Consider the following 11,353-nt stretch of genomic DNA (forward strand, 5'->3'; position numbering starts at 1 on the left):
CCTAACCATGTGTATAGACTCACCAAAGCACTCTATGGACTCAAACAAGCCCCTAGGGCATGGTATGGTAGATTAAGTTCCTTTCTAATTGACAATGAATTCATTAGAGGCAAAAATGATACAACTCTTTTCACCAAGAAAAGGGATGGATCACTTTTGGTGGTGCAAATTTATGTAGATGATATAATTTTTGGTTCACCTAATGCGGCACTTGCCGAGGAATTTTCTTCTCTTATGAGTAGTGAATTTGAGATGAGCATGATGGGTGAATTGAATTTCTTCTTGGGACTCCAAATCAAGCAACTCGTGGATGGCACCTTTGTGAGTCAAACCAAGTATGCGAAGGAGTTGATCAAGAAGTTTGGGATGACCAAAAGCAATACAAGCAAAACTCCAATGGCTACGAATGCTAATCTTGACTCGGATCCAAATGGCACATCGATGGACATCACTCAATACTGAGCTATGATAGGTAGCCTACTTTATTTAACCGCTAGTAGACCCGATATAATGTTTGCGGTATGTCTATGTGCTAAGTAGTGTCTCCAGATGGCAAGATAATAGGACATTTACAACCCTAATACAACACTTAAAATTAAATGTATTTGGAGCACTCTAGTAGGATCTCCAGATGGAGCGATAATAAGGCATTTACAACCCTAATACAACACTCCAATTGATGGTGTTTGGGGCACTCTAGTAGCGTCTCCAGATGGCAAGATAATATACCGTAATAATCGTAATACAAGATTCAAATTAAAGGTGTTTGGAGCACTCTACTAGTGTGTCTATATGACAATATAATAGGGCATTTACAACATTAATACGACACTCCAATTGAAGGTGTTTGGAGCACTCTACTATTGTCTTCATATGGCAAGATAAAAGGGCATTTACCACCCAAATAGAACACTGCAATTGAAGGTCTTTGGAGCACTGTAGTAGTGTGTCCTTATGGCAAGATAATATGGCATTTACAATCCTAATACAACACTCCAGTTGAAGGTGTTTGGAGCACTCTAGTAGTGTCTCCGGATGGAAAGATAATTAGGCATTTACAAACCTAATACAACACTCCAATTGATGGTGTTCACAACACTTTAGAAGTGTCTCAAGATGGCACAATAATAGGGCATTTACAACTCCAATACAACAATCCAATTGAATGTATTTGGAGCACTCTAGTTGTGTCCCTATATGGCCTGAGAAGAGGGTAGTTGTAACCCTAATACAACACTCGAATTGAAGGTGTTTGGAGCACTCCAGTAGTGTCTCTATATGGCAACATAATAGGGTCTTTACAACCCTAATACAACACTCCAATTGAAGGTGTTTGAAGCACTCTAGTAATGTCCCCGGATGGAAAGATAATTAGGCATTTACAAACCTAATACAACACTCCAATTGATAGTGTTTACAACACTCTAGAAGTGTCTCAAGATGACACGATAATAGGGCATTTACATCCCCAATATAACACTCGAATTGAAGGTGTTTGGAGCACGCAAGTAGTGTCTCTATATGGCAACATAATAGGGCCTTTACAACCCTAATACAACACTCCAATTGAACGTGTTTGGAGCACTCTAGTAGTATCTCCAGATGGCTAGATGATATGGCATTTACTACCCGAATACAACACTCCAATTGATAGTGTTTACAACACTCTAGAAGTGTCTCAAGATGGCACGATAATATGGCATTTACATCCCCAATACAACACTCGAATTGAAGGTGTTTGGAGCACTCTAGTAGTATCTCCAGATGGCTAGATGATATGACATTTACTACCTGAATACAACACACCAATTGAAGGTGTTTCGTGCACCCTAGTTGTGTGTCCATATGGCAAGATAATAGGGCATTTACAACCCTAATACAACACTTGAATTCAATGTATTTGGAGCACTCTATTTGTATCTCCAGATGGCAAGATAATAGGGCATTTACAACCCTAATACAACACTCCAATTGAAGATGTTTGGAGCACTCCAGTAGTGTCTCTATATGGCAACATAATAGGGCCTTTACAACCCTAATACAACACTCCAATTGAAGGTTTTTGGAGTACTCTAGTAGTATCTCCAGATGGCTAGATGATATGCCATAACAATCGTAATACAAGACTCCAATTGAAGCTGTTTGGAGCACTCTAGTAGTGTCTTTATATGGCAATATAATAGGGCATTTACAACATTAGTACGACACTCCAATTGAAGTGTTGTAAATGCCCTATTATACTGCCATATAGAGACATAACTAGAGTGTTCCAAACAACTTCAATTGGAGTGTTGTATTACGATTGCTATGGCATATTATCTTGCCATCTACTAATTGGAGTGTTGCAAGATAACAGGGTAATTACAATCCTAATAGAACACTCCAATTGAAGGTGTTTTGAGCACTCTAGTAGTGTCTCCAGATGGAAAGATAATAGTGCATTTACAACCCTAATACAACTCTCCAATTGAAGGTGTTTGAAGCACTCTAATAGTGTCTCTATATGGCAAGATAATAGGGCATTTACAATCCTAATACAACACTCCAATTGAAGGTGTTAATAGTACTCTCGTATTGTCTCTATATGGAAAGATAAAAGGGCATTTACAACCCTAATAGAACACTCCAATTGAAGGTCTTTGTAGCACTGTAGTAGTGTGTCCCGATGGCAAGATAATAGGGCCTTTTCAATCCCAATATGACACTCCAATTGAAGGTGTTTGAAGCACTCTAGTATTGTCTCTATATGGCAAGATAAAAGGGCATTTACAACACTAATAGAACACTCCAATTGAAGGTCTTTGTAGCACTGTAGTAGTGTGTCCCGATGGCAAGATAATAGGGCCTTTACAATCCCAATACAACACTCCAATTGAAGGTGTTTGGAGCACTCTAGTGGTGTTTGGAGCACTCTAGAACACTCCGATTGATGGTGTTTACAACAACTCTAGAAGTGTCTCCAGATGGCATGATAATAGGGCATTTACAACCCCTATACAACACTCCAATTGAATGTATTTGCAGCACTCTAGTAGTGTCTCTATATGGCTTGAGAAGAGGGTAGTTGTAACCCTAATACAACACTCCAATTGAAGGTGTTTGGAGCACTCTAGTAGTGTCTCCAGATGACAAGATAATATGACATTTACAACCCTAATACAACACTCCAATTGAAGGTGTTTGGAACACTCTAGTTGTTTGTCTAGCTGGCAAGATAATAGGGCATTTACAACCTTAAGACAACACTCTAATTGAAGGTATTTGGAGCATTCTAGTAGTGTCTCCAGATGGCAATATAATAGGGCATTTGCAACTCTAATAAAACACTCCAATTGAAGGTGTTTTGATCACTCTAGTAGTGTCTCCAGATGGCAAGATAATATGACATTTACAACTCTAATACCACACTTGAATTGACGGTATTTGGAGCACTATAGTAGTGTCTCTATATGACCTGATAAGAGGGTACTTTTTACCTAAATAAAACACTCCAATTAAAGTTGTTTGGTGCACTCTAGTGGTGTCTCTATATGACCAAATAATAAAGCATTAACAACCCTAATACAACACTCCAATTGAAGGTGTTTGGAACACTATAGTTTTGCCTCTAGATGGAAAGATTATAGGGCATTTACAGCCCTAATAAAACACACTAATTGAAAATGTTTGGAGCACTATACTAGTGTGTCCAGATGGCAAGTTAATTGGGCATTTACAACCCAAATACACACTCCAATTGATGGTGTTTACAACACGCGAGTAGTGTCTCCATATGGCAAGATAATATGCCATAACAAACATAATACAACACTTCCACTGAAGGTGTTTGGTGCACTCCAGTATTGTGTCCATATGGCAAGATAATAAAGCATCTACAATTCTAATACAACACTCCAATTGAACATGTTTGGAGTACTCTATTAGAGTCTCTATTTGGCAAGATAATTTGGCATATATATCCCTAATGCAACAATCCAATTGAATGTGTTTAGTGCACTCTAGTAGTGTCTCTAGATGGCTAGATAATGACATTTACAACCCAAATACAACACTCCAATTGAAGGTGTTTTGAGCATCCTAATTGTGTGTCCAGATGGCAAGATAATAGGGCATTTACAACCCTAATACAACACTCCAATTCAAGGTATTTTGAGCACTCTAGTAGTTTCTCTCTTTGGCAAGATAATAGGATATTTACAACCCTAATACAACACTCCAATTGAAGGTGTTTGGAGTACTCTAGTAGTGTCTCCAGATGGCAAGATAATATGCCATAACAATCGTAATACAACACTCCAATTGATGGTGTTTGGAGCACTCTAGTAGTGTCTCTATATGGAAAAATAATAGGGCATTTGCAACCTTAATACGACACTCTAATAGAAGGTATTTGCAGCACTCTAGTAGTGTCCCTATATGACCTAAGAAGAGGGTAGTTGTAACCCAAATACAACACTCCAATTGAAGGTGTTTGGAGCACTGTAGTAGTGTCTCCAGATGGCTAGATAATATGACATTTAGAACCCTAATACAACACTCAAATTGAAGGTTTTTGGAGCACTCTAGTTGTGTGTCTGGCAAGATAATAGGGCATTTACAACCCTAATACAACTCTCCAATGGATGGTATTTGGAGTACTCTAGTAGTGTCTCCAGATGACAAGATAATTGGCCATTGACAACCCTAATACAATACTCCAATTGAAGGTTTTTGGATCACTCTAGTAGTGTCTCTTTGTGGCAAGATAATAGGACATTTTACATCCCTAATGCAACACTCCAATTGAATGTGTTTGGAGCACTCTAGTAGTGTCTCCACATGACATGATAATATGCAATAACCACCCTAATACAACACTCCAATTGAAGATGTTTGGTGCACTCTAGTAGTGTCTCCAAATGACCCTATAATATGGAATTTACAACCCTAATACAACACTCCAATTGAAGGTGTTTGCAGCACTCTAGTTGTGTGTCCGGAAGGCAAGATAATACAACACTCCAATTGATGGTGTTTAGTGCACTCTAGTAGTGTCTCCAAATGGCTCTATAATATGGAATTTACAACCCTAAAACAACCCCCCAATTGGAGCGCTCTGAGTGTGTGTCCAGATGGCAAGATAAATGAGCATTTACAACCCAAATACAACACTCCAATTGAAGGTATTTGGAGCACTCTAGTAGTGTCTGCAGATGGCAAGATAATAGGGCACAACAACCGTAACACAACTCTCCAATTTAAGTTGTTTGGAGCACTCTAGTAGTGTCTGTATATGGCAAGATAATATGGCATTTACAACTCTAATACAACACTCCAATTGAAGGTGTTTGGAGCACTCTTGTAGTGTCTTTAGATGGCAAGATAATATGCCATAACAATCGTAATACAACACTCCAATTGAAATTGTTTGGAATTCTCTAGTAATGTCTCTATATGGCAATATCATAGGGCATTTACAATATTAATTCAACACTCCAACTGGACGTGTTTGGAGCATTCTAGTATTGTCTCTATATGGCAAGATAAAATGGCATTTACAACCCTAATAGAAAACTCTAATTGAAGGTCTATGGAGCACTGTAGTAGTGTGTCCCAATGGCAATATAATAGGGTATTTACAACCCTAATACAACACTCCAATTGATGGTATTCGGACCACTCTAGTAGTGTCTCCAGATAGCAAGATAATTGGGATTGACAACCCTAATACAACATTCAATTGAAGGTTTTTGGAGCACCCTAGTAGTGTCTCTTTGTAGCAAGATAATAGGAAATTTACATACCTAATGCAACACTCCAATTGAATGTGTTTGGAGTACTCTAGTAGTGTCTCCACATGACATGATAATATGCAATAACCACCTAATACTATACTCCAATTGAAGGTGTTCGGTGCACTCTAGTAGTGTCTCCAAATAGCTCTATAATATGGAATTTACAACCCTAATACAACACTCCAATTGAAAGTGTTTGCAGCACTTTAATTGTGTGTCTAGATGGCAAGATAATAAGGCGCTTACAACCCTAATACAACACTCCATGTAAAGGTATTTGGAGCACTCAAGTAGTGTCTCTAGATGACAAAATAATGAGGCATTTACAACCCTAATACAACACTCCAATTAAATGTGTTTGGAGCACTCTAGTAGTGTCCCCAAATGGAAAGATAATATGACATAAAAAATATAATATAACATTCCAATTGAGGGTGTTTGGAGAACTCTAGTAGTGTCTTTATATTGCAAGATAATAGGGTATTTACAACCCCAATAAAAAACTGCAATTGAAGGTGTTTTGAGCAATGTAGTATTGTCTCTATATGGAAAGATAATAGGGTATTTACAACCCTAATACACCCCCCTCCCCCCCCATTGATAGTGTTTGGAGCACTCTAAGTGTGTGTCTAGATGGCAAGATAATAGGGCATTTACAACCCAAATATAACACTCCAATTGAAGGTATTTAGAGAACCCTAGTAGTGTCTGCAGTTGGCAAGATAATAGGGCATTTACAACCCTAATACAACACTGCAATTGAAGGTGTTTGGGGCACTCTAGTAATGTCTCCAGATCGTAAGATAATATGCCATAACAACCTTAATACAACTCTCTAATTGAAGGTGTTTAGAGCACTCTAGTAGTGTCTCTGTATGGCAAGATCATAGGGCATTTACAACCTAATACAACACTCCAATTGAAGGTGTTTGGAGCACTCTATTATTGTCTCTAGATGGCAAGATAATATGCCATAACAATCGTAATACAACACTCCAATAGAAGTTGTTTGGAACACTCTAATAATGTCTCTATATGGCAATATAATAGGGCATTTACAACATTAATACAACACTCCAATTGAAGGTGTTTGGAGCACTCTAGTAGTGTCTCTAGATGGCTAGATAATATGGGATTTACAACCCTAATACAACACTCAAATTGAAGGCATTTTGAGTACTCTAGTTGTATGTCTAGATGGCAAGATAATAGGGCATTTACAACAACCCCCAATTGATGGTGTTTGGAGCGCTCTAAGTGTGTGTCAAGATGGCAAGATAATTGAGCATTTACAACCCTAATAGTGTTTGCAGATGGCAAGATAATAGGGCATTTACAACCCTAATACAACACTGCAATTGAAGGTGTTTGGGGCATTCTAGTAATGTCTCCAGATCGCAAGATAATATGCCATAACAACCCTAATACAACTCTCCAATTGAAGGTGTTTGGAGCACTCTAGTAGTGTCTCTATATGGCAAGATAATATGGCATTTATAACCCTAATACAACACTCCAATTGAAGGTGTTTGGAGCACTCTATTAGTGTCTCTGGATGGCAAGATAATATGCCATAACAATCGTAATACAACACTCCAATTGAAGCTGTTTGGAACACTCTACTAATGTCTCTATATGGCAATATAATAGGGCATTCACAACATTAATACGACACTCCAATTAGTGTCTCTAGATGGCAAGATAATATGCCATAACAATCGTAATACAACACTCCAATTGAAGTTGTTTGGAACACTCTAGTTATGTCTCTATATGGCAATATAATAGGGCATTTACAACATTAATATGACACTCCAATTGAAGGCGTTTGGAGCACTCTAGTATTGTCTCTATATGGCAAGATAAAAGGGCATTTACAACCCTAATAGCACACTGTCTTTGGAGCACTGTAGCAGTGTGTCCCGCTGGCAAGATAATAGGGTATTTAGAACCCTAATACAATATTCCAATGGATGGTATTTGGACCACTCTAGTAGTGTCTCCAGATGGCAAGATTATTGGGCATTGACAACCCTAATACAACACTCCAATTGAGGGTTTTTGGATCACTCTAGTAGTGTCTCTTTGTGACAAGATAATAGAACATTTACATCCCTAATGCAACACTCCAATTGAATGTGTTTGGAGCACTCTAGAAGTGTCTCCACATGACATGATAATATGCAATAACCACCCTAATAGAACACTCAAATTGAAGGTATTTGGTGCATTCAAGTATTGTCTTCAAATGGCTCTATAATATGGAATTTACAACCGTAATACAACACTCCAATTGAAGGTGTTTGGAGCATTCTAGTTGTGTGTCCGGATGGCAAGATAATAAGGCACTTACAACCCTAATACAACACTCCAAGTAAAGGTATTTGGAGCACTCAAGTAGTGTCTCTATATGACAAGATAATGAGGCATTTACAACCCTAATACAACACTCCAATTAAATGTGTTTGGAGCACTCCAGTAGCGTCCCCCAATGGAAAGATAATATGACATAAAAAATGTAATACAACACTCCAATTGAAGTGTTTGGAGAACTCCAGTAGTGTCTCTATATTGCAAGATAATAGGGTATTTACAACTCTAATAAAAAAACTCCAATTGAAGGTGTTTGGAGCAATGTAGTATTGTCTCTATATGGAAAGATAATAGGGCATTTACAACCCTAATACAACCCCCCAATTGATTGTGTTTGGAGCGCTCCAAGTGTGTGTCCAGATGGCAATATAATTGAGCATTTACAACCCAAGTACAACACTCCAATTGAAGGTGTTTGGAGCACTCTAGTAGTGTATGTATATGGCAAGATAATAGGGCATTTACAACATTAATACAACACTCCAATTGAAGGTGTTTGGAGCATTCTAGTAATGTCTCCAGATCGCAAGATAATATGGCATAACAACCCTAATACAACTCTCCAATTGAAGGTGTTTGGAGCACTCTAGTAGTGTTTGTATATGGCAAGATAATAGGGCATTTATAACCCTAATACAACACTCCAATTGAAGGTGTTTGGAGCACTCTATTAGTGTCTCAAGATGGCAAGATAATATTCCATAACAATCGTAATACAACACTCCAATTGAAGCTGTTTGGAACACTCTAGTAATGTCTTTATCTGGCAATATAATAGGGGATTTACAACATTAATACAACACTCCAATTGAATGTGTTTGGAGCACTCTAGTAGTGTCCCCAGATGGCTAGATAATATGGCATTTACAATCCTAATACAACACTCAAATTGAAGGGGTTTCGAGTACTCTATTGTGTGTCTAGATGGCGAGATAATTTGGCATTTAAAACCCAAATACAAGACTCCAATTGAAGCTATTTGGAGCAATCTAATAGTGTCTGCAGATGGCAAGATAATAGGTTATTTAGAACCCTAATACAACACCGCAATTGAAGGTGTTTGGGGCCACTCGAGTAATGTCTTCAGATGGCAAGATAATATGCCATAACAGCCCTTATACAACTCTCCAATTGAAGGTGTTTGGAGCACTCTAGTAGTGTCTGTATATGGCAAGATAATAGGGCATTTACAACCCTAATACAACACTCCAATTGAAGGTGTTTGGAGCACTCTATTAGTGTCTCTAGATGGCAAGATAATATGCAATAACAATCGTAATACAACACTCCAATTGAAGCTGTTTGGAACACTCTAGTTATGTCTCTATATGGCAATATAATAGGGCATTTACATCATTAATACGACACTCCAATTGAAGGTGTTTGGAGCACTCTAGTATTGTCTCTATATGGCAAGATAAAAGGGCATTTACAACCCTAATAGAACACTCTAATTGAAGGTCTTTGGAGCACTGTAGTAGTGTGTCCTGATTGCAAGATAATAGGGTATTTACAATCCCAATACAACACCCCAATTGAAGGTGTTTGGAGCACTCTAGTAGTGTCTCCAGATGGAAAGATAATAGTGTATTTACAACCCTAATGTAACACTTCAATTGAAGGTGTTTGGAGTACTCTAGTTGTGTCTAGCGGGCAAGATAATAGGGCATTTACACTCCTAATGCAACACTCCAATTGAATGTGTTTGGAGCACTCTAGTAGTGTCTCCACATGACATGATAATATGCAATAACCACCCTAATACAACACTTAAATTGAAGGTGTTTGGTGCACTCTAGTAGTGTCTTCAAATGAATCTATAATATGGAATTTACAACCCTAATACAACATTCCAATTAAATGTGTTTGGAGCACTCCAGTAGTGTCCCAAATGGAAAGATAATATGACATAACAAATGTAATACAACACTCCAATTGAAGGTGTTTAGATAACTCTAGTGGTGTTTCTATATTACAAGATAATAGGGTATTTGCAATCCTAATAAAAAACTTCAATTGAATGTGTTAGCAATGTAGTATTTTCTCTATATGGAAAGATAATAGGGCATTTACAACCCAAATACATTACTCCAATTGAAGGTATTTGGAGCACTCTAGTAGTGTCTGCAGATGGCAAGATAATAGGGCATTTACAACCCTAATACAATGATAGGCCTAAATTATATACACATTCGATCTAATTTTTATCACTAAATAATATCAAATATCTTGTATTTTGAATATAAAGTGAATAGAATACACCTAGGATCAAGCTACTGCGTTTGTTTGGTTTTAATTTGAAGAAAATGAAGAAAAATGCTCAGTGCGGACACACGGTTTGCGATATAGCCGCACTAAGTACTTCGATGAATTTTTGGACGCGTGCCAATTTTAAAAATGTATAATAAGCTATTCATCAAAATCCGTGCGGACGCACGGATTTCGATGCGGCCGAAATCTGGACGCACAAGAAAAACCAGCCGAAATTTCGGTGCGGGTGGCCTGGCCGCACTGTAGCAAAACGCATAACTGGAGCCTGAACTTAAAATAGCCATAACTTTTGACTCGTAACTCCGTTTTGGACTTACGACCACTTTTTGGAAAGCTAGCAAGAAGATCTACAACATGAGAAACTAAAAAAGGAAATTTGGAGTCAGTAGGATGCACTATACTCGCAGAAAGCCAAAATTATACGTTTTCAACACGGTTTCTATTTTTGGCGCATCATGGACACGTTTTTACAGTCAAAATGTGACCAAGGCAATCTGGGGAACAATCCAAATATAGCTCCCACTAACTCCACTTCTTAGCCTCTTAATTGGACATGGTCTTTAGTTATAAAAGAGGGGGTTCATTCTCCATTTAAGGTATCTCTTCGCAAAGATCAATTTCATCTCTCAAAATCTCTTCTTCACCAATACTTAGCGTAAAATTCTGCAATCAAGGAAGCAATTCAAGGAGGAGAAAGAAGAAGATTTCAGGAAGAATACAAGAATAGGGGTTATTCATCTAGATAAGAGTGTAATCTATTTCTCTATTTAATTTCTCTTTATTTTTGCCAATCTTTGTAATGAATCTTTTGTTGAATTCTTGCATCTCCATGAGAGGCTAGTTTTCCTCTCTAGGGGTTTAGGTCAATGCATGAACTTGTTTAATTCTATTTTATTCGGATATTTGTTTTTGTTATGATTGTTTTATGGGATTTG

The sequence above is a fragment of the Carex rostrata genome, chromosome 16 (assembly GCF_964058835.1).
Source record: "Carex rostrata chromosome 16, lpCarRost1.2, whole genome shotgun sequence".
NCBI lineage: Eukaryota > Viridiplantae > Streptophyta > Magnoliopsida > Poales > Cyperaceae > Carex > Carex rostrata.